This window comes from Peromyscus eremicus, chromosome 12 (genome assembly GCF_949786415.1).
Source record: "Peromyscus eremicus chromosome 12, PerEre_H2_v1, whole genome shotgun sequence".
Lineage (NCBI taxonomy): Eukaryota > Metazoa > Chordata > Mammalia > Rodentia > Cricetidae > Peromyscus > Peromyscus eremicus.
This window is the reverse complement of record NC_081428.1, coordinates 21,363,852-21,390,237: the sequence shown is the minus strand read 5'-3', so window position 1 is coordinate 21,390,237 and position 26,386 is coordinate 21,363,852.

Below are 26,386 nucleotides of genomic sequence, written 5' to 3'. Positions count from 1 at the left end.
CCTTGGCCTCATTCGTGCTGAGCTCTAAGCAACTGTTAGACACGCATCATACTGTTTGTCTTTAAAACTGTGCTTGACTCTGCCATATTACCCTCTTCTTAACATCTGGTAGCTGGGAACAATTTAATTGATTTCTCCTGTGTTTTTTATGAGCACAGAATGCCAATGAGTGAGTTGTCAGAAAAGTAAACTTGCATTTTAAAAACATAGAGGAAAAGAAACCCCTGAATTATGAATGTGCAGTTGAGCCAAGGCACCCGTGATAGTCTTTCTTGTTTGTAGTTGTCTCGCTGGGGTAGGTATCTCAGACTGAACTGTCAAACATTGCACTATACCTGAGTGTTCGAGGCAATTTGCAGAGAGTCAAACCCTGGGTTTTCTAATGCACATCAACAATAAATCCTATTGCTTCTTCTGGTCCAGCCTAGGAAAAAATCAATGCTTTTAGGTAAAGAATGCTGATTGCAAATTATTTTGAGCCGTTTCTTAAAACGATATCTAAGCTATAGCGATAGCTTGACTTAAAGCCATTTAGTCAAGGATATTAAATTAAAAAGATTGCTCTCTCCTGGCGAGATGGCTTGCAGAGAAAGAGAAATGGTCATTAACATGCAGTGTGCCAGGTGGTTAACGTGTGCAATAACATTTGATCTTCACAGCAAACTAAGAAGCAAATATTTCTATCCACAGTCCTCACAAACTTAGGGTCAGAGTAATTCAATAACATTCCCAAGGGCACACAGTTCCCAGCCGGGGAGCAGAAATAAAATTCAACTCTATTAACTTCATTGCCCAGCTCAAGATTTTTTTTCCTGCTGTGGTCCTCTAGATAACAGATTTATTTAGCATATATATTATATTGTTGACTTCTTTTTCTTATAAACCTATCCTCCTAGCTTCTCACCTCCCCTAAACATACTCTTGCACTCACCCCTGTCTTGGCCACCCCATCTCTCCTTTCTCTCTCATGCAGTGTGTGTGCACACACCATTCACATGCATGCTTATAGCAAAGAGCAAGGAATACGTTCGTATTTGGGGAGCTAAAACTCCAGCCTTGACTCTGGCATATCAGCTAAGTCCCTAGCCTCAGCTTCCCCTTGAATTCCACCTGCCAGAAAAGTTTGAACAACTTTTCTCAGGGCAACTGTTGTAGCAGTTACTAAGTTCTTGCTTTGTGACGTTCTATTCCATATGAACTCGTGAAGAGTCTCCTCATTAATCCTCTACAAAGACACAAATACTGCAGAGGACTTGTCTTACTCTCGTTGTGTAAAATGTTTACATGGAACTGGGACTATGAAGTAGACATGATGCTGGTGATTTTCTCAAGACTCAGAGGAGTCTCTCCTACTGAAAGGTAGCCATTCACACACCCACTACAGAGACACGTCTCTCCCAAGCTTTCCTCAGTGCAGAGGGCAGAGGCTCAAAACTACATTCCACAGGTTCACTCAGGTATGGAGAATAGACAGGAATTGACTTTGATTGGAGATCAGATTTGAATGTGGACATCTTGTAGCTGTATTTAAAGACTGAGAAAATGAGAATATAGCTAAGAATTCCAGATAGTAAAGTGAGGTTGCAATTTTTTGACTGCTCTGGGTCCTCTTTCTCAGTCTCATCTGGTAGCATCTCTAGGGATGAATGTATTCTGAATTCATTCCTAAGACAAGTGGACTGTCAGGAATTGAGAAGGATGTGGATCATCTATCCTAAAATGGATCCTAAAGCAAATTGTTTCAGGAAATTAGATGTCAAAGATCTCAGCACTTAGAGGTTGTCATCAATATGTCCTTTTAATTCAAGTGGAGATAAAACAATCCAAATAAAGGAATTGTGGACTGATAATACAACTCAAGGAAGTATCCTTTTTTTTTTCTTTTGTTTTCAGAAAGGCTTGAAGAGAATTCTTGAAGTTTTGCTTTGGAAGGGCTAAGTTGACCTAAATGGACAGTGAAGGGATTAAATATAGAGTTGTTTAAATGTAAATGTATGACTTTAAAAAGAAACAGAAATGGGTGATATTTAACTTATGCTATCTCAAACACTGTGAACAAATAATTCTCACCACTAGGATATATGACACCTGTTTTTGTATGTTCTCTGAAATATGTCATATATTTCACACATGTTAGTCATCTGCCTTTAAAGTAACCATTTCTCAAGTGCTCATTTGCTCCCTGTAGCTAGATAATTCAGCTTTAGGGCAGGGGTTGGGAGCTACAGATAGATTCTACTGCATTCCATCATTTCCATGTTTGTTCTTCAACAAAATTTTTAAAAAGTCAAAAAACCATACCCCTACATGAAGAGCTACAAACTATCAGTCGCTTCTGAGAGAGGGTAAAACTAGTGTCCCTGATGGGATGTGCTCTGTAACTAGTTATCCAACACTGAGTGGCCAGTCCAAAGAACGTTGTGTTGATATATTTACTCATACACACATATATGCCATGAATTTGAAGGGACTTGAGGTAAGTATGAGACAGGTTGGAAGGAGAAGCAGGAGGCAGGAACTTACATTTTAATTTAAAATATTTTTTTAAAGTAACCATTCTTAGCTGTGGGTAATTCAAACCCATGCTCCCTTCATCTGGAGATACAGGTTTTCCTCTGGAGTCTGAGCCCGCAGCTCCTCTGATGGCTATCTCATAGGATAAACCCTATCTGCAACATGAGTTGGTGGATTTAGAGCTCTGCAATCCATCTTGGCAAGGCTAATGTAGAGGATGAATCTCCCACTGGAGAAGGAAATGGGGTAAGAGTTCAAGCCGTGCGGTCGACAAGAAGAGTACCAGATGGGGAGTTCATAGCTGCTCCACTCAGAGCTCACACTTATAAACACCGCATCACTGGCTCTCCATTATTATCAATATTATATCTAGCTGGAGTAGCAAGCCTTCATTAGTCCATTCTGACAACTATTTATTCCATGACTGTGATGTGTAAGATATAAATAAAGAGAACAGCCTCCATTCTATGTTTAGCTTCTTTAAAAAAAAAAAAGCTCAAATTTCTTATCAATTTAAATTATGAGATACAAAATGAATTGAAAAAAAGTGAAAATTATTTTCTTCCTTTAATCAATACCAATTGCACAGCAGATAATTCAGACCTGACCCAGTTAACCCCAACTTGGCAGAAATACAAATATTTTATATTCTCACTCCTTTTCTAAATCAGGACATTTATTGCCTTCGGACATCATAAGGAGGTATTAAAATAGGTACAAGATCAAGCATTTATAGTCTACATCTAAAATAACGTAGCAACAATATAGTCAGCCCTTTGTTCACGGTAGTAGCGTACTTTTCAGCATACTGACTGAATTGCATAGTTTGTAACTCTATGAGACTTTTTACCCCCTTTTAGCAGCATTTCTCCAAAAGCCCTATGGATGTGTGCTGATCTAAGAGTAGCTCACTAAATATTCTTATATATGGCAATTAAAATTTTAATAAAATCTCATATTTTAAACTGAGTCTACTTTAGACCAGCTCTCCATTCCTGAACTCCTGATCGCTCCTCTGATGGCAGCGAAGATACAAGCCAGATATCAATGATGGTACTCATTTAAAACTGCAAGTAAGCCCGGCAGTGGTGGCACATGCCTTTAGTCCAGCACTCAGGAGGCAGAGCCAGGTGGATCCCTATGAGTTCAAGGCCAGCCTGGTCTACAGAGCGAGATCAAGGACAGGCACCAACACTACACAGAGAAACCCTGTCTTGAAAAAAAAAAAAGAAAGAAAGAAAACCATGCAAGTAAATAGCGCCTCTACTACCATTAATTATGCAGCAGGTTCCCACTAGAGCATCTATCTCCTTTGCAGCCCAGGACAGACTAGTGACCACCCACGAAATGCCACATCATGCCTAAAATAATGTCTCCAAAATAGCAAAATGTTCAATAAAGACATGTGAATAAAATAATGCTCAGGATACTAAGAAGAACTTGATTCTGGGCACGTGGATGGCACATATCCTCTCGGAAAGGTTTCAAACCCAGTAAGCACCTCAGCTCTAACGTGGTTTGCATCAGAGGGCTTCTCACTGAATTTCTAGAAAACTAACCCCTGATCAGTACATTTATTCTGACACTATCTACCTAAAAGTTTCGAAAACATCTTTTTTCTGTAAAAAAAAAATTAATTCCATTATTTTAAAACTATCTTTATTTTATCCAAGCTATAGAGTTATTTTCCATAGCTTGGATTATAATATAGTAATTATCAATATGATGTAATAATGTAAAAAAAGCACTGGTTGTCACTGAACAATTTAATGATGGGCTAGGTGGCTTGATTCATCAGTTTCATACACATGGATATGTATGCATGTGTGTATGTGTTCATATGTATGCAATATTCATATGTGTGGGTGTTTCTGTGTATATAGGTGTAAAAGTGTATGAGTGAGTATGAATTGGAGGTCAGAGTTCAAGCTCAGATGTTGATTCTCAGGCCCTGCCCACTTTACTCTTTAAATTATGTGTGCCTGTGTGCAAGATGTGGATGAGAGACAGATTCCTGTATCATTACCTGCCTGTTTTTTGAGACATCATCTTTTACTGAACCCAGGGATCACTGTTTTAAACTTTAGCAACTGGCTACTCACTGGGATCTGCCTGGTTTTGCCTCCCCAGTACCACCAAGCTCAACCCTTACGTGAACACTGAGGATTCAAACTCAGAGCCTCATGCTTTCACAGCAAGCTACATGTACCCCCATTGACTGAGCCATCTCCCAAGCTTCTGCCTGCCTTTTATTGCAACATATAGGCTAGGTTGGTTGGACAACAAGTCCCAGGAATCCATCATCTCTGCCTTCCTAGCACTGGGTTGTAAATACAAACCACCATGTAGCTCTTTTCACAAGGGTTTTAAACACTGAACTCAGAACTTTACCAACTAAGTTCCCTTTAGCCCCATAAATACACTTCCACAAAAGTGCTCACATACACACACACACACACACACACACACACACACACACACAAATTCATTGAGAACTTCCTACATGTGTACAATATATTCTGATTATAGCCACCCCTCACTCCCACCCATCACCTCCTGGATCCACTCCACGGTTCTCTCCCAACCTCATCAGTGCTGCTCCTGTGCACATGCATGTAGAGCCCTCCACTGGGTCATAGGAAGCCTATGAGGGGCCAAACCCCTGAATAAAACTGACACTCTTTCATATAACTGACAAATAGGTCCTCTGTTAGGAATGGGGCCCTAGGAGCCTCTGCCAGATCCCAAACCTATATTTTTAGTTAAATCCTAAAATGCACATGAAGAGAATTGTGCCCATTTAAACACTTTTCATTACTCCCTTTTGATTTTGCAAGATCAGTGATGTTTCAAAGAATTCAAATAGACAGGTAAGTCATGAACTTATTGTTATGTGTAATTATCTAACTGTCACATTTAAGGAAATACCTTGAAGTTCTTCCGTCTATTCAATTATTTTCTTTTTAATTATAGAATGAAAATGCTTTCAGACATGTTTGAGGTGTCTACTGACAGCCTCCATGTAAATAGCCTATCTCATATCAATGTGTAACATTCATTATTGCCTCCTATTATTCATGTCTATCAACAACAGCACCTTAGTTATATTGAGGGGAATGTTTTCATTGCATTAAACACTTTTATACTAACTCTATTTCTCGGAAACTAGTTATAGAATTTGTTCACTACAATTTCTTCCTAGTTCATCTAAACTGGGAAACAGAAACTTATATAAGCTACAAAAATAACAGTTTTTAATGTCATCAAGAATAGTAGGTGTGAAGGTAGGTGTGAAACTCAAACCTGTTTTGTGGTAACCCTTTCTTTAGAGCAAAAGTTGTCCAGGTTTGACACAAACCAAGCTTACCGTTTGTTAACGGTGTAAGTCATTTATCATTTCTCAAAACTCCTAAACATCCATAAAGTTACCGTATGAATAAAAAAAAATTGTACGTACACATGTCACCTAAATCAGTGCCTCACTGAGGAGAAACTTCATCAACTCTGGCATTTTTGTGTTTTATTGAAGAAAGTGAAATTATAAAAGCAGGAGATACAATGAAAACTTATTCGAAGAATACATGGTTAAAATATTTGTTACTTTAAACCACAATTGAATTAAAATAAGTTTATTAACACAAAATTATTTAAAATACAGTGCAATCGACTAAAAATATTCATTATTGTTAAGTAGATGCCTGTTGTTGTTTTTTTCCCAGAACTCACAGAGCACTGCATCTCTAATAATTTTAGACACAATTCACAAAAATGATTGGCATTTCCATTTTGGTAACACATTTTGTAAGCAGACAGTACACACAAATTTAGAAACAGTTTAATGAAGTAGTAGGCTATAGGACTGAGTGGTATGCTGGAATTAGCACTTGAGGTAACCAGTAGTTAAACATTCGATATTACTGGCTCGTCACTAACTCTGAGTCAGTTGGAGTTAACTATGACCAGACCACTTAAGCCGTGGAAAAGCACAATTCTCAGGTGTCTCTTTGATCTACTTGAGCCTGGTTTACCAGAAACAACTGACTCAGACATATGCACTTTAAAATGCTGTCTCGAACACTTACTGGTTTACTGCCTTTAGCAAACCGTCTTGCCTTTTACTCCTTCAGCTAACTCAAGACAACGTATGCGATCAAGTTGCTTTGAGGATTGAGTTCACTTATGTAGTTACCTAGTATGTACTCCGCCTAGTCGTGTTGAGCCAACAAACACAAAAACTACAAGACAAAAGAGGAAATCTGAAACGAAAAGTAAATGAGGAATTCTCGGACAGCAGCTGTGTACTGACTTAGAGCTGTCATTGACTCATGAGTTTAACTAGCTAATGGAAAAGAAACCCATTCATGGAGTGACTTCACTTACCTGGAAGGGCTTGTCCTGTGCTTGTCCCGTCTCCTCACTTCTACTACAGGCGCTTTCCTGCTTAGCTTGCTGTGGGATTGGCTCATATATGCTATCCATGGAGCCTTCCTGCAGTATGGAGAGTTTAAAATATAAGATACAAATTCTTTTATCTGGAAAAAGTACCTCCCCAGCTTCTTACAGAGGCGCATCTAAACTATGCTATGCATGAGGATGGAGAGTGTGCAGTATGCTGACTTCCAACCATCAACAGAACAAAGAAGACACTCTAAACTCTTATTAACTTGAAATTCAAAGAAGATGTGAAACATTTTGAGGTAGTCACAAAATAAGACAGTTCTTTCAAGAGTATGATGAAGACCTCAAGTTCAAAGTACTAAGCAAAAGTTCTTGGACTCAACAATAAACTGTAAACAGACTTGCAGCAGGAATCTTAAAAGGTCTTATTAATTAAATCAAACCTGAGGCAAGTTATTGGGGTGAACACTGGAAGATCAGAGAGACAGAACAAGCCACAGCTAACCTCACCTGGCCAACTTCTCAGCTAATCATGTTTCCTCAGACTGGAAGCCTTTCAGAATGGCTCTCAGCTGAACTGTGCTGCTCAAAACCTAAAAGCTTAACCAGCCAAATTGCTTCTAGTTTCTGGTCCTCACGCCTTATGTACCTTTCTGCTTTCCACCACCACTCCCTGGGATTAAAGGCTCACTTTCTGGGATTAAAGGCGTGAGTCACCATGCTTGGCTGTATCCTTGAACACATGGATTTCTGCCTCTGGAATGCTAGGATTAAAGGCGTGTGCTACCACTGCCTATCCTAAGTATCTAGTGGCTTTTCTGTTCTCTGACCCCAGATAAGTTTATTAGGGGGCACAATATTTTAGGGAACACAATACCACCACACAGACTTTAATAATTTCACTTATTTACCATCATTTGATATAGAGTAAACATGATCTGCTATATTCAGCTATTTTGGCTTGAGATCATTAGTTTCATTTGTCTTATGGAGGAGTCACAAAGATGAAAGCTACAGATAACAGTGTGTGTCTAAGCACTTATATGAAAAGCAGAGGAATCAGTAGCTGTATGGAGAGCATTGATGCTGTAAATCCTAGGAAACTAAAATGCGGGAGTTTAGATTTTGAGTCATTGGGAACTCTGCTAAGGAAGCAAATGTGATTAAGTTGACTTAGTTCCCCTCCCAGCTCTTTTTTTTTTTTTTAAAGAAAGAGCTCATTTGGATCTAACATCTTTTATGAGCAATCTTAAAGGAGGGGGGCATAAACTTTATTCTAGGTATATTAACTGATGATTTCTTCAATATGATAAACTGTCATATAAAAACTTAAAACTTGAAATGATTTTATAGTGTTGCACTGAAATAATTTATTTTTTAAAATATATTTTGCTGGTCATAGTGGCATACTCCTTCAGTCCCAATACTTGGGAGCCAGACTTGGTTGTATCTATCAAGTTCTAGGGCAGCCAGGGCTACATAGTGGGACCTTGTCTCAAATAAGTATTTTATTAACATGTAGGTGAAGTAAAGGGTGAAGAATTGCCAGGCTTTAGAACTTGCAGCTAATGTATTCTGTATTGTCTGTTTCTGTATAACACACAGTAAATTGTTGGAAAAAATTATAAAGTTCTAAATAAGGTATGGATGTTCAAAAACATATTAAGAGTGTGGGGAGAGAGGGGTAATCATTAATAGAAACAAAGGGAAGCCAAAGCTTTGGTCAAATAAAGCTTTTCTTTAATCTATCCAGAACCAGAACACATTGATCAGATAGCCATTAAACCTTGTGCAGAAGCACACAAGCATATCTTCACATGGAATAATCGAAGGGCTACAGCAACACTCATCACTATGAATGGATATGAAAGAAAAGCTTGTCAATAGCTACAGGAGCTCTTGGTTCTAGGTAGCTGTAGACTAGAAAATAAAAGAGCCAAGACAGTGCCACCAAAAGGGAACACGTGACAAGCTACAAATGATTCACTGCCTGGGCAGGTCACACATTATATAACTGTGTGAGAACCCTGATTCTAAATCGGGATCTCAGAGAGACTTGAGATTTATGCCTCATAAGTAGATAGGTAAAGGTGAAGACGCCTGGAAGAAAGAGTGAGTTGGGAGCCTGCTATATAAAATTAGCAAAGCCTGGGAAGAGATCAAATGCTGTGAAAGGGAGCTATGTGGATTGACAATTCGAAAATGAAACCATTTCATCCCAGATGATATTAAAGTCATAAAACAGATGGGGAAATGATTTAAGAAAGAATATTTATGATCTTCACAGAGCTAAATGAAAATGTGGTATCTGATTTACAAATAAAAAATTTATAATGAATCCAAAGCATATAGAAGGGATAGAGGAGCCATAAAATAGAGATCTAGACAGCCATGCCAGCCAGAGAAGCAGGTGGGCCAGGGGCAAAGGAAGACAACCTTCACGCCTTCACTCTCCTTCCTATCCTCCCAACCCATCCCCAGTCTCATTCCCCGCTCTGTAGCACACCACCAGCTGTGGCCAAAGCAAGGCCTGGTGGCACACCCTGCTCTCCTCCATTCTGTGGAGCCTCTCTGCACCCCCCCTTTTTTTTTTAGCCTATTTCCATCTCTAAATGTCAGCTCCTAATACCAAGAAATACATTCTATCCAAAACCCCCAGTGACCACAGCTGGCAAGATCTCAGAAGCATTCCTCCCAAGGCAACCCACAGTCCCCACACTCTCTTAAGAACCAGAGAGTACAATAGAAACCAAGGAGCAAAACACCTAACAAACACATGAGTGGATATTAACACCTAGAATTACAATTATCCCAAACCCAGATGCCTAGACACCAGCATAAAAACACAATTAATTACAGCCATGCCAATATGTCTCCATAATGCCCAGCAACCTACTACCGTAGACCCTGAGAAATGTAATATAGCTGAAGCATAAGACAAGGACTTCCAAATAACCTTTATGAATATGTTAGAGGTCCTTGAAGAGGAAGTAAATAAATCCATTAAAGTAAACCATGGAAACACAAACAAGCAGTGGAATGAAATGAAGAGGAAAAGATCAAGACTTGAAAGTGGAAATGGAATCAGTATAGAGACCCCCCAACTCAAGGAAACACAGGACTAAAAACTTTAGGAACTTGAACAGTAACTTCAGAGGCAGATCCTCACCACCAGAACACAAGAGATGAAAGAGACACTCTCAGGCATTGAAGACAAAGTAGAAGGAATGAATAACTCAGTCAAAGAAAATGGTGTTAAATCTAAAAAGACAAAACAAAACAAGAAAAAAAACTGGACACAAATCATCCAGGAAATCTGGGGCACCATGAAAAGGACAAATCTACAAATAATAGGAGGAAGGCAAAGAAACCCAAAGGCACAAAAATATTTTCCACAAAATCATAAAACCATACAAGAAAATTTCCCCAACCTAAAGGAAATGTCTCAAGAAGCACAGAAAACACCAGTCTGGACCAGAAAAGAAATTTCGCACATCACATAATAACAAAAAACTAAACACACAAAACAAAGAAAGAATATAAAAATTTGCAAATGAAAAAGACCAAATAATATATAAAGGCAGAAATATTAGAATAATACATGGCTTTTCAATGAAGACTCTAAAAGCCAGAAGGACCCAGACATGTATGTCTTGCAAATGCTAAGAGACCACAGATGCCAGCCTAGACTTCGATACATAGAAAAACTTTTTATAAAAATAGATGAAGAGAGAAAGGCATTCCATGATAAAAAAAAAAAAATTAAAGAGTACCTATCTACAAATCCAGCCATACAGAAGGTTCTAGAAGAAAAACTTCAACCTGAAGAAGCCTACTAAACCCAAGAAAACACAAGGAATAAATAACTGCAGATCAGCAAATCAAAAGAAGGGGAGAAAATCCACAGCACAACAACAGAACAAGAGGAATAAACAAACACTGCTGATTGATAAATCTCAACATCAATGGCCTGTTCCCCAGTAAAAAGACAAGACTAACAGAATTGAATTAAAACAGGATCTATCCCTCTGCTGCATCCAAGAAATACAGCTTAACATCAAGAACAGACATTACCTCAGAGTAAAAGGGAGGAAAAAGATATTCCAAGCCAACAGACCTAAGAACCAAGCCAGTGTAGACATTTGTAATATCTAACAAAATAAAGTTCAAACCATAACTCATCAGAATATATAGGGAAGGTCACTACACACTTATCAGATGAAAATTCCACCAATATGATATTGCAGTTCTTAACATCTATGTACCAAACACAGGGCACCCAAGTTCATAAAAGAAACACAACTACAACATATATCACATCTAGACTGGCACCCAGTGAGAATGAGTAATTTCAATACCCCATTCTGACCAATAAACGGGGCATCCAGACAAAAACTAAACAGAAAAATTCTGGATCTACCTGATGTGATAAACCAAGTGGACCTATTAGACATTTACAGGGCCCACGTTCAAAATAATATACCTTTTTTCTCAGCATCTCATGCACCTTTCTCCAAAATTGACCACATACTCAGACACAATACAAGTCTCAACAGATACAAGAAAATTGAAATAACACCCTGAGTCCTATCTGATCACTGTGGACTAAAGCTGGATATCAACATCAGCAGAAACAATAGAAGCTTAGAACTCATGTGAACTGAACAACTCACTGCTGAATGAAAAATGGGTCAAGACAAATTAGGAAAGGAATTTAAAACTTTCTGGAATGAATGAAAATGAAAACACAACATAACCAGACTTATGGAACACAATAATGTGGTTCTAAGAAGCAAGTTTATAGTTCTAAGTGGTTAGACTTTTTTTTTTAAAAAAAGGGGAGAGATTTCATATCAGTAATATAACAGCATATCTGAAAGCTATAGAACAAAAAGAAAAAAGAAAAAGAAAAAAGAAATCACACCTAAAATGAGTAAAAGGCAAGAAATAATCAACTCAGGGCTGAAATCAATAAAATAGTAACAACCAAACCAAAATAAAAAAACTACAAAGAATCAGTGAAACAAAAGTGGGTTCTTTGAAAAAATATCAATAAAATTGACAAACACTTAGGCAAATTCAACAACAAATTTTCCAAACTAAGACTGTCCACCAAGTACCCTCAACAACCCAAATTTGCACATCTGGTCCCGAGATCTTGAAATTTCTGAGTATCACAGGGCTGGAGACACTGCTCAGCACTTGAGAGCAGTGGGTGTTTGTTCTTTCAGGGCATCTAGGTTCGATTCCTAGCACCCACATCAGGCCACTCACAACCACTGTAACTGCAGCACCAGGAAATTTGACACCCTCCCTAGCCTCTAGAGACACCTGTTCATATATGGTATACACATACATAAATAAAAATTAATCTTAAAAGAAAAGAATATAGAGAAAATCCGAAAATGTTCTTGAACAGAAAAAAAATCACTAAGTTTTGAGAAACATATTGGTATGAAATTTGGAAAATCAACACAAATTGTATTAGAGAAGATTATTCATAGTAATGAACAAAAGGAGAAAGGGTTTTGGTAGCTAAAGAGATTAATAAAAGCACTTGATGAGCAAACATAAGGACCTTAGTTAAACCCACAACACCCATGTGAGAGGCCATCAACTCTGTGTGGATCCCACGGCTGTAGAGAGTGGAGATGGGAGGATATCAGGAAATTGGCCAGCAGCCTGCCTCCAGGTTCAGTGAGAAACCCTGTCGGAAAGGGTTAAGCAAACTGTGATAATCAGGATATCCATCCTCTCAAATACACAGGAGCAGGAGCATATAACACACACACACACACACACACACACACACACACACACACACAGAGAGAGAGAGAGAGAGAGAGAGAGAGAGAGAGAGAGAGAGAGAGAGAGAGAGAATATTTGACAACCATTTCAAAATTATTCTGAGAGAGAAGTACAAAGGCATTTTCAGACATGTAAGAATCTTTGTTCCCTTCATGGAAAATTACTTTAGGATTTGTTCTAGAAAAGCTGAGAGAAAACCAAAAACCAACCAGGGAGTGGGGGGAACAAATAGAAACCCCAACCAATCTTGAAACCAATTAATATAATCACAGAAATTTATATCAAGTAATCAAGAATTGGATGAACTGTAAACCTCTTTTGAGATTTACAGAAATCTGTAGAAGACTATTTCGAAATGCTGAAGACTACATAGAGGGGAAATACTAAAGGAGAGCTAGGAAGCACATGACCAAGCAGGCTGCTGTGCAGAAAATATATGGGAGGATTCTAGATGAATAAAATAATGCCACATTCTTGTCAATGCGCAAAACGAGATCAATTTTTTAAAATGTAGTTTTAGAGATTCTGTCAGGCATATGCAACCTTTTGACATTGTGACAGACATTTTTATCTACAAAGTTCATGCTCAAGACCCATGCAGTTGGGTTAGGAAAGAGAAAATAAATCACATTCATGAAAAAGCCTCGTAATGTTTTATGTTAAGTTTATAATTTTGGTATTGGGCCACGTTCATATCTACACTAAGGTGCATGCATCCCACAGCACAGGTTAGACATACATGTATTGAAATGTTACCAGAATAAAATATAAGTGTTTAAAAATACTTCATGATAGCAATGTTTCATATAGAATGTAAGGATGTTTAAATGTACATTAAAATATTGAAAACTATTTGAATATCTCTTTGGAGGTATTTCAGAATTTTAATGTATCAATTATAAAAATCTTAGTTGGTTAGGAAATAAAACTTCTTTATCTTCAATATTATAGAAGAAAGAACTTGAGAACTTTATTATTGTTAAAGAGGAAAATTAATAAACTACATGGAAAGATATCTGAGTAAATCACAGACTACCAGAAAAGCATTTTAATTATGAAAGTTGTTTATTTGCAGTATCAACACATAAAAACTAACACTCTATGTATTTATGAAAAAGCTAAGTTGAAGAAAAACATTTACAATAACAATCAGAATGTTTAGTTCCCTGACCCACAGTTTTCTTTGTTTTTATTGTGATGAAACTCTGAAAAAGCTTGCTCATTCGAAGCAATGTGATCTCATTTAACAAAAAGATACACCAAATTTGATAGAAAAAAAAACAAAACATCATTAAAGGCCACAAAAAAACAAAAAGATAAATGAAAACTATGTATTTTATGTATGAAAGGGCAATGCACCATGATGTATTCAATGTCCCTTAAAATTATGTAAAATTAAGCTCTATTTTAATAAAAACTCTGTTCAAGATTTTATATATATTTTGCAATATGACCCTAGGTTTAAAAATTAGAAGGACAAGGAAGGTGTATTCTTGTGAGCAACTTATCTTCCTGGCATTAGAGTTGTCCTAGTGTGTATAATAAGAACAGGGAAAAAAACAAGAGAAAGGCATAAAGTGATGATATAGACAAGAGCCCAAATAAAGACGGAGGTGGCCTTCAAATCACAGAGGTGTTTGTGCAGGGATAATTGATTTGAACCACATGCATTGCAAAGTCATGCCAAGCTCAATAACTTGAGTATGATGAGCCCAACAAGTTCACCTTGCTTCGAATGGACGAGTTTTTTTTATCACACACACACACACACACACACACACACACACACACACACACACAAACTCTAAAATTGTGAGGCACAGAAGCATATTTAAAAGGGTACCTCTGCCTCTTGATAGAAAGATAGACTCCATTACAAGTTTATAGATCCAAATTAATAGCAATTACCCTCAATGTACTATTTATAGTATTGGTTAAGGATGGATAATTCATTGAGTTGATACCTTTATATTTCACTTTAAAACCCTGCATATTAAGAGAGATATAAGTTCTCACTACCCTCAAATAAGAGAATAGTGAACCCTTTCATTTTTTCTTTATAATAACTCATATATATATACATATATATATACATATGTGTGTGTGTTTATATTTAAAACCATCCACTTTCCAGAGATTTAAAGGTTGGCATATTTATATAGAACCTCTTTTTAAATTGTGTGTGATCTTCCTTTCTACTACATCAATGGATTTTATTCTCTTCTCCTAAATACAGTGTCCCATATGTTCACATTTTACAAGGACAGATCAAATATGCTTTGGATTATGTGTGAATTCCTGGTTAGTAAAAGCTGCTAACCCACCCTTTTCACAGTGCATAACAACACAATAGGCTGACACCACACACAAATTAAGAACGCACATAGTAAATATTTTTTCTTAAACAGTTCTGGTATCTTGTGCATACTCTCTTAGGGAAGGAGCTAATTTTTATGACACACACACACACACACACTTTAGGAGGCTTGAACAAAATAGTTTAGTGTTCATGGTCATTCAGTCTGTTGTTTCTAAGCAAGAAACACGTTAAGGACAGTTTTAGGAACCAAAAAAGAATTGCTGTGATGCTGAGTCTGTAAACCAGAAGTTGGATGCAATCTGTTTTGTTTGTACTGCTTTCTCTATATTACAAAAGAAAAGACAACCATGTTCATTAGATGCATATATGTCTCTAGCGCTAAGATTATAAACATATGCCACATTGCACTGAACCATGCTATGTTATAGAGACATTAGCATAGTGATTATGTTACCATTCAAAATTATTTCAGAATGCACTCATCTCTGGCGATATACCTACCAATTCCAGGAAGTATAGTCATATGAAACATACATAAGTCTTTCAGAAAAACTAGACAAGAATGAACAATACCACTTAGATCACTTGAAATAGGTTTCTCCTGTCAGACTTATATGACATGAAGCAAACCTGAGAGCTAGCAGTTAATTTTTAACAATACAGGCAACTTAAACTTGATGATTCAGCCTCCTGCAACTCACAATCACATTTTATTTTGCAAGATGTTCTGAGATGAAATCCCTTATCTTGGCTCAAAATACCTCCTGTTTAGGTATTGCAACGCATGCCAGCACCATTTCTAGCATTTACGCTAATCCCACTTGCAATTTGGAAGGAAAACAAACATCAAAAACAGAGTATTTGATTTTCCCAAATGAGAAGGCTTCCCCATCAACATCTTGAAACACCAATGAACATGCACGGTGCCCCACCTTAAGCACACAGAAATATGAATAAAATTATCAAAGTCCTTTTTAAAGCATTGGCATGTCATCCCAACTGCAGGTTAGAATTATAAAATACTTCCAGATCTATGGCTACTGGAGACATTTCACTGATGCATTCCAGGTTTAAAAAAAAAGCAATAATATAAGATAGAATTTGAGAGAAGAAGATGGGTACACTTCAGCTGAGCACCTCTCCAGGCCTGGCTCAGTCTATTGTATCTGGCCCTAACAGTGCAGCGTAACTCTGAGAACTGCCACCATGGATGCTTAACTGAGACACTGAATGGAATCCATTCCTTGAACAATAATGAAAGAGGGGTATATGAAATGCTGCACATTTTCATGGTATTTTTATCATAACAAGAGAGAAAACAAAACAGTTAGCTCTTCAGAAGCAATGTTCACAGATCACTCTTTAGAAAGGCAGTGTTACCGTGTGAAATAACCAATAATTATTGCAAAGCATGTCAGCCACAGCACATGCCTAATTTTCATTGCATTTTATCTTTACAATGCTCATCTCAATAAAGAGAGATCGTATGTGCTTTAATGAAAGTACCGTTTCTATTCTTCCTGATGTGAGTTCTTATGACATTCAATAGCTAAGTGTCATCATACAGAAAATTTAGGTTACACTTAATGTTTTTGGCTGTATTTGGCACAGTGCCATAAAAAGGGAATAAAAGTGGGGCCTGTAGAGGCACTTACCAATGAGAAGCAGAAAAGATTCATTTTGGTCAGCCGTGGTCCCTTGCTGCTGCTGTGAGACACTGTAAGGTCCCTGTCGCTCTTTCTTGCCTTCACAGCTGTTCAGACAGTTCTCATGGGAGATGATTATAAAATCAAATCCCTGCCATAATCCAGGGGATTCTGAAACCATCAGCAAATGAGATAAGTCTTTATTGAACAAACAAGTTCCCAAGTTAATGAAGAACCCTTACTAATAAAATGAAAGAACGGAACCCACAGTGATTCCCTGTAAACAAATTTCAAATGTGTGGAGGAAAAGCATCCTGTGAACACCTGTGTGCTTAGCTAACTGTATTGAGAGAATGAATTCTCCACTAAAGAAAACTTTACTGTTCATTGTTAAATAACAAGTTTCCCTTCAAAGGCTGGGGTACCCCATGCTTGGTACCTCTTACCTCCTATTCCTCTTTTCTCTTGTGTTAATTAAAAAACAAACAAATTTTGGAGGCCAGTAAGACAGCTGAGAATGTAGAAGTATTTGCATGCAGGTTGATGACCTGTGTTGTCTTCCCTTGAATGGCATGAAGTGCCAGGAGAAAGCCATCTGACCTCCACACAAAATAAATAAAATTAAACACTGATCCCTAGATGATAGGACACAAAACAATCACAATTTTCTGGGAGCAAAATATACACAATGCAGGCATTACCAGTCTAATGATTAAGTGTGTAAAATTTAGTAGGAGGTACCTCATAGTGTTGCACAGTCATCATCATGCATCTCCAGAACATTTATAAATTCCCTAACTGAACTTGGACCCACTGACTACCAACTCCCCATTTCCTCCTCCTCCTCCAGCTCCTGACAATAACAGTGCTCTTGAGGTCTTTGCTAAATGTCACTAATCTACCTAATGTATATGGTAAACATCTGTCCTTTTTATGACAGGCTTGTGCTGTGGATATCTGTATGCTGTGAATGAGTTGCTCTGATTGGTTAATAAATAAAGTGCTGATTGGCCAGTAACCAGGCAGGAAGTATAGGTGGGACAAAGAGAGAAGAGAATTCTGGGAACGGGAAGGCTGAGTCAGGAGATGCTGCCAGCCGCTATGAGAAGTAAGATGTAAAGTACTGTTAAGCCACAAGCCACGTGGCAACTTATAGATTAACAGAAATTGGTTAATTTAAGATATAAGAACTAGATAGCAAGAAGCCTTAGCCATTAGGCCAAACAGTTTAAATAATATAAGCGGCTGTGTGTTTATTTGGGTCTGAGTGGTTATGGACCTGGGCAGGACTGGAGATAACTCCAGCTACAGGTTTGTTTCGCTTAGCTTGTTTTCAAAGTGTCTCTGTGTTGTCGAATGTACCAAAATTTTATTCACTTTAAGATTGAGTGACATCCCATTTCATATTGATGTCACATTTGTTCACTCACAGGTTTTTTTCAGACATGGGGATCACTCATACTTTTTAGTATCTGTTAACAATGCTGCTGTAAACATAGGTGTAGATGCTCCCATTTAAGTCCCTATTTTCAATTCTTTGGATCTATATCCAGTAGTAGAATTACTGAATCAAAAAGAAATTCTATATTCAAAAGGAATCATTACCCATTTTTACTCACAGCTATTTGACTTTATATTCCTATTAACCTTCAGACAGTTTACAGTTTTTTTTCTAGTCCCCTATCCTAACCACCACTTGCTATATTTTGGCTTCTCTTTCATACTTGTAATTTCTGTTCTAATGGAGATCAGCTGCATCTCCTGGCTTGGATGTGAATTTGCCTAATGACTAGAGATGGAGTGGCTATTAGTCATTTGTATATATTTTTTTTGAGGAAATGTTTATTCAAGTCTCTTGACCATTATAATGCACTTATTATTTTTTATTGGGGTATATGAGTTATATCATCTGAATATTAATGTCTGATGTGTGATTTGTTAACATTTTTCACGTTCTTTTGTGTGCTTTTTTTCATTCTGGTCACAGTGTTCTTTGATGCACATTCCACTGTGTGTATGTATTTGTATGTATGTGGAAAGGTTTATATACAAGCATTTGTTTATCAGGTGTGTGTGTGTGTGTGTGTGTGTGTGTGTGTGTGTGCCTGTGTGTGAGCATGCACACTCATGTGCACACATCAACTTCCATTGTCATTCATCAGGAACAAAAACTTGGGTTTTACAGCAGAATTTTTCACTGGCCTAGAGCTCATAAATTAGTCTAGGCCAGCTACCAGCAAGCCCAGAGATCTGCCTGTCTCTGCCTACCCAGAGCTGGGATTACACTCATTTATTGCCCATGTATTTTATGTCAGGTCAAAGAAATCATTGCCAACCCTAATATTTTTTTCTTCTAACCATTTTAAAGTTACAGCTCCTATATTTAGATCTTTCTTCCTTTATTTTTACATATGATATTAGCTGAGTCCAAAATTATGGGTTCGCCTATGTGTGTCCTGACGTTTTCAAATACCAAATGTTAAAAGTCCACCTGTCTCAATTGAAGAAGCAATACACCCTTGTTGAAAATAATTTGAGTGTGTGTGTATGTGTGTGTGTGTGTGTGTGTGTGTGTGTGTGTACTGTTCCATTGCCCTGAGGGTAATGGTGAGTTTAACTGTTATGTGAGATGGGAACTATGCAATTCTCTCTTGTCCTTCAGTCCTTTTATTTTTATTATTTGCTAAATATACTAGTATATATTCATTTCAGTTCTGTGTGATAAAATATCTTAACAGTAACATAAAGGAAAAAAGTGTTTGATTTCAATTGTAATTCTAGGTTGTTGTCCATTATTGTGGGGAAATCGTAGCAAAAGAGATTTGAAGCACCTGGTTGCCCCATATCTACAAGAGCAGAGAGGAAAGTGCATACTTACTTGCTTGCTTGTGCTCAGCTCACTTTCTCCACTCTTACACAGTTAAGGAACCTGAGCCTAGGGAATGGTGCCACCCATACTGGGGGTTTTCTTCCCAAATCAACAAATTTAATTAAGAAAACTCCCTGCATGGCCAGAAACAGGGAGCTGGATGGCTCAGACACCAAGGGTATAACCAAAGATATGAAGAAAAAAAAAGTCAATGAAGTGATTCTAATAATATCCTGGTATACTCATAGATTGGAGCTGATGGGAGCAGATGCAGAGACCCACAGCCAAACATTAGGCTGAGTTCAGGGAGCCCTGTGGAAGAAGGGGAGGAAGGATTGTAGGAGCCAGAGGGTTCAAGGACACTAGGAGGACATGACCCAAAGAATCAATGAAGCAGGGCTCATAGGGGCTCACAGAGATTGAAGCAGCAATCATGAAGCCTATGTGGGTCTCTACTAGGCCCTCTGCAGACATGTTGTGGTTGTTTAGCTTAGGGTTTTTGTGAGCCTCCTAACAGTGGAAGTGAATGTGTCTCTGACTCTTTTGCCTGCTTTTAGGACCCTTTTCCTCCTACTGGATTGCCTTGTCCAGCCCTGATATTTGGGTTTGTGACTACTCTTACTGCATCTTGTTATGCCATGTTTGGCTCATCGCTCTGGAAGCCCTGCTCTTTTCTGAAGGGAAACAGAGGAACAATCCATCTGGAGGAGAGGGGAGATGGTGATGGGGACTTGGAGGAGTGGAGGGTGGAGAGGCTGTAATCTGGATGTATTGTATGAAAGAAGAATAAATAAAAAGAAAAGAAAAACCCCAACATATACATGCCCACACACCAATAAAATGTACAGATTCTCTCGCTGAGACTCTCTTCCTAGGTAATTCTAGGTTGTGTGAAGTTGACAATTAAAATTAACCATAACACAGTATTTCTAAAAGTTGCTTACTTTTTAATTTAATTTAAATTTTACTATTTATTTTTCATTGGTCAAATTACATAATTTCATATTTTTGTATATAACATGACATTTCAAAAACATATGTGAAAAAGTTAAATCAAACTAATCAACAGATGCACATACATTAAAATATACTGGCTTTTAGTATCTAAAGTATCTTTAGTTCTGGGATTCTACATGGACACCAATATCCACAGATGATACTGATCCTATATAAAATGTAATAGTATTTGCATGTAATCTATACACATCTTCCCATCTGCTCTAAATAACTTGTATGTCACTTTAAATACCCAACCCAATACATATGCTTTGCAAATTGTTGTTAAAAGAATGATAACTTGCATACATATTCCATAATATATGTGGTGGTTAACATTGTCAGATGATCAGAATTATGCAGGAGACAAACCTCTAGGCATGTCTGTGAAATAGTTTCTAGACTGGGTTCACTGAAGTAAGAAGACCCATCCTAAATACAGGTAGCACTATTCTATTCTATGGGGTTAGACCCTGGACTGAATAAAAAGGAGAAGATAAGCTCAGCATCAACCTTCACTTCTCTCTGCTTCAAGACTGTGGACAGATTGGTAACAGCTACACCCTGCTACCATGCCCTGCTATCATCATGCACCATATCCACTCAAACTGCGAGCCACTTGCTGCCATGCCCCGCCACCCTTACGCACTAAGCCCATTCACATTTCAAGCCAAAGTAAACCTTTTTCCTTGAGTGGTTTCTTTGCTTATCACTGTGTATTTGACAAGAGAAATGAGAAAATTAACTAAGTATGGGCATGTGCGTTTTTTCTTTTGAGGGCATGCTCAGGCCACAGTTGGTTATTCCAAGGAATAGGAACCAACAAATGGCTACCATACCACAAAACAGTGATATCAAGCTAATTAATAAATGCATTACTCCACCTACTTATTTGTGATGAGTAACTTAAAATATAAATTATTAAAATTTTTCAGCACAATACCTTGTTAAATATATTCAACATATTACAGATCAGTCTCCTAAACTTAGTTTTTCTAACTAAAGTTTTACAGCCTTCAATGGATACACTTTCTCTTCTTCCTACAGTCCATGGTGATTACCATCCTATTCTCTTGTTCCTGTTGAGTTTCTTTTGAAAATAGATTCTTCTCTAATACAATGCATTTCCCTCCCTCTACTTTTCCCAGCCCCCTGCCATCTCCTCTCTCCCCCAGGATCACTCCCCTCTGTTTCCTCTTCAAAAAAGAGCCTCCAAGAGACAACAACCACACAAGACAAAACAAGATACACCAAGACAAGGCAAAAGCCCTCATATTGAGGCTGGACAAGGCAACCTAATTAGAGGAAAAGAGTTCCAAGAGCAGGCAAAAGAGCCAGAGACACACCCGCTTCCACTTTTGTGCTAGGAGTCTCACAAAAACACCAAGCTCACTGTCCTAACATATACACAGAAAACCTGGTGTAGAAAGCCATGTAGGCCCCATGCTTGCCACTGTATTATTCTCATATTAAGCCCATATGGGCCCTGCTTAGTTGGTTCAGTGGGCCATGTTCTCCTGCTGTTCTCCATCCCCTCTAATCCTATAATCTTTCTCCCCCTGTCTTCTGTGTGGTTCCCTGATCTCAAAGGGGAGGACTTGATGGAGACTTCCAATATAGACTTTCTCTCTACATAATGACTGGCGGTGGGTCTCTGCACTGTCTCCCATCTGCTGCTGGAGGAACCCTCTCTGACAGCGACTGAACAAGGCCCCGATCTGTGAGTATACCTTAAGTGTTTAATTACAGGTGCCAGTGAAATCATATCTATTTGCCCTTCTGTATTTGGCTTATTTCACTTATATCCTCCAGATTCATCCACATTGTGGCAAATAACAGCATTTCCTTGTTTTAAAGTAATTATTCTGAATTCATTACTTAACGTGCCGCCTTTTCCACCAGTTATTCACTGCATCTATATCCGAACTGAACGACGTCAGTATGCCATAGAGACATTTGTGTTCATGCTCATTGTGCCATTGTCAAAAGAGTCACAAGACATGGATCAACAACTGTCCATCAAAGGATGACAATGAGAATTAAGCTTAGATCTTCCAAGTAAGTTTCTACTTCAGCTGATCCTATCCTTTCCCCCTGAATAGCACCTATTACTAAAGAGCATCTAGAGTTTCCCACTTTCTTTCTTTATCAATACTTAGGAATATTCCATTTTGGAGTATTACCAGTAAAAACCATGTTGAGTTACTAGAACCATACTGTATGACTGAGATCATTTACTCAAGATGGGAATTCTTCATACATAAGCTTTGGTCTGTGGATGGAAACTGCTTCAATGATGCAGGAGAGTTGTGAAGGGAGATGCAAGATGTCCTTCTCACAATTGGAAGATTAGTGCAAAGACTCAAATCATTAACCCATAACAACATTGTTTTCAGATCCTAGATTCAAGCATTATACTTGACCATGTCATTTGTCCTTCTGATTGCCTGCTTGTCTCTTATGGCCCCTAACAGCTTCTGTTGCAAAAGCTTTTCCTAGAGAGACAAGAATAAATATCTGTTGTCCCAACAGGATACCAAACTCAGACTAAAGTAAACCTCTACCAAAGTCCAACTTGGCACACCAATTAACTAATTAGACTTGTTTAGAGGGTATGGGTGAAGGGCTAGTTATGGCAGTGTGGGTGAACCTCCAAATGCTGCTTCACACAAAGTTCCACCTCATCATGGATTACAACTTCATGGAATTTTCCTTCCAATAATATGGAGCCTGTTTCTTCAGTCTCTTGAATGTGGATTAAGACTATGATACTTGTAGTAATTAAATATGACAGAAATATCATGGTGTTAGATCTAAGCCTGGTATTATTTTCTTCATATGTTTCTTTTCTTTTTTTTCTGCTGTATTAAGGTATGATGGTGAACTGAAAATTACATGCATTTGACATGGTATTTGACAAATGTATAAAGTGTGAAATAAATACTGGCACTTAACACAGTTATATTTTTTGTGATGAGAACACTTAGGATCTGATCTCTTAATAACTTTTGAGTGTACAATACAAATATTAGTGCCCAGGTCTCCATGTTTCACTACAGATCTCCAGAAGTTACTACACAGAGTGAATTGCTTCTAACTTTTAAAAGACCAGCAGTTTCTGTTTTCTCCTTGTTGGATTCCAGCCATCCTGTTGTGAGGCAGCCCCAGGTTCATGTGAAGATACCCAACTACAGGCTTCTGTGACAGCTCCAGCTAGTTTCCAAGGTGACAGTGAGCATCATTGTTCTAGCTTGGTGAAATATGTCAGCTGGAAAAAATATTCACAAGCTGCTGATGACCCGTCCCACCCCAAGCCTGGTAAGTGCTCTAGCAGAGACCTGGTCCCTCTGAGGCCTGACCAATGATGAAACCATGAGAAAATAAATGAGATTAAAGTAGAAATTTCTCTCACTGGCTAGGGCTGTAGGTAATGTAGAGTCCGACAAGGAGAGACAAGGGGACGGTGTCCAAACTCAGGAGTTACTGTGTCAGCTATTTTTAAAATGGTATCCAGTGATATGTCCACAATTCTTCTCCCCCTGCCCTTCTCTTTCAACTTCTTAATTATGATTGGGGTGCAATAAGGAAGGCCCTGCACATTCTACATTATAAGATCCCATTTGACTTCAGTCTGTAGGAAGTAATGTACACACGAACAGTGATAATTGCTTGTTTGCTCTGAGTTAACCTTCAGTGTGGAAGCCATCCAAATGACTGGCTCAGGAGGAATGCAGGACTCAGTGGCCTTGGTGTTTGTGACTTTTCTCCCTGCTGTAGTCAGGAGATGATTTTTTAAAAAAAGCAAAGAATCAACATCATCAAACTCAGAGAAAGACTGACCACTCAACCAGAGGGGCAGGACCAAAATGGAGTAGTTGACTGCCTCCATTTCTCTTCCCTATACACTCTTCTGGTTGAAGACGAGATATATGACAGCTGTTAAAGAGGCTATTGCACTGTTTTCTCTGGTTGCTGGACCTCTGAATATAAAACAGCTTACAGATTTAATTCCTGTTTCTTGTCTGCATGATGAGCAGTAGGGCTACTTATATTCGCTCTCCCATGCTATTATGAGGTGACAGGTTTTGTGTGTGTGTTCCAATGACATCTCCCTGTGTCTCCTGCTGCTCAGCCCTGTCCCACCACTGGTCATTGAGTGGGTTTTCTCCTGTTCATCCATACCTTTTCTGAGAAGCCAAATCTGTGCTATGATCCTTTGCTGTACTTTGTTCTCTCTGATTCCCAAGTCTCTCACTAGTTCAAGTATCTCTGCCCAGTGCAGTCCCATGTGTGGAAAGAAAAGAAAGTTTGCACCTACCAAAAGTGACGTAATTACAGAGAGGTGAAAAATAAGGCCTTTGTTTATCTAGGATCAAAGATCATTCTTTGTACTCCTTCCTCTGTGCATGATTTCAAATAAGAAAAAGTAGCTATTATGAGCACATAAACAGCTTCTGCAAATCTAAGCTTTTAAACCTTTGTAAAACATCAGTTCTCTGCAGTTATTTTTCCACTTGAAAATTTCCTAACTTTTATGTCTGTTGTAGGCAATAAAAGCAATAAAATATCAAAACATTGTTTTTGCAAAACATCTGTGATTTGTTTAAAATTACTCCAGGGTACCCATTTGCAGTATCCCTTGCTATTTTGAAGAAGAGAATGGGTCCTGATAGCTACAAAAGTGCCCCATTGCCTACCCTAACATTTTTCTCCTCTCATATACTGAGAATACATGTGCTTTTCTTTCACAGACTCGGTATACCTTGTAAGGTGACATGACTTGGCATTTTCACCAAGTATTTGTCACGATGTTGTGCAAAGAGAACAAGTTTTGGATCCAGTCAGACTCATACAAAGACTTGCTATGAAGTCTTTGACACAACTTCTACCTGTATGAAAGAAATATGAGGATAATACTCATACTGAAGTATTTCATATGAATTGATATTAATTTCCAGAAAAAGTTTAATCAGTTACTCTTCTGAATTAGTTTAGTTAACCCTTCCCATTAAAGGCTGTTCTAAAGATGTCACTAAGTTCTGTTGTCTCACTAAAAAGCAAAGAAGGACATCATGCCAAAGTGAATCAAACAAAAACAGAAAAATCTTCATTTTGTTCTGATCATTGGACCCACTAAGGCCTGTGATAGAGTCTCCAAAAACTCACTTTCAGTGTTTTCATATACAAAGGAGAAAAATAAGTTGTTATTAGCATTTTTCATGTAATAACAAAGCAACAATAAAACCTCCATAAATACAAATAACTCAAAGCACCATTATTCTAAAGTTCTAAGGATGCAACACACACCTAATCATTGCTGGAATATCATTGTACACTATTGGGAAGCTTTGTTCTAAAGTCCATCTAGGTTTATGATACTTGTAATGGAAATTTCAGACAGGAAGTGACAGTCTGAGTGGAAATAGGGAAATTCTTCATGGCTAGAAGTTCATGAATTTAGCTTTTATATGCAAATCTTACACAGCTGCATGGGGTTATAGCATAGACAATCCTGAGGCCATGTCCCAAGATAGCACTTCTCATTAGACTGGAATAAGCTAAAACATACAGTTCTCTCATTACAAAGGAAAAGCCCCAGCCAAATAAGTAACCATTCATTCTCTGAAGTCCAGTGTCAGCTCAGACAGGCCAAATACGAATTGATGAGTTTCAAGAAGGTATAATTAGAATAATTAGAAGCATAAATAGTAATCACAATAATATCTGTCATTTTGACTATGTGGCACAGAAAAGAATATATCTGTCTATTAACTAGTTAACACAGAACCATTATAGCTACCTTTTAAGTATCACTTACCAAGAGGAATATAGTCA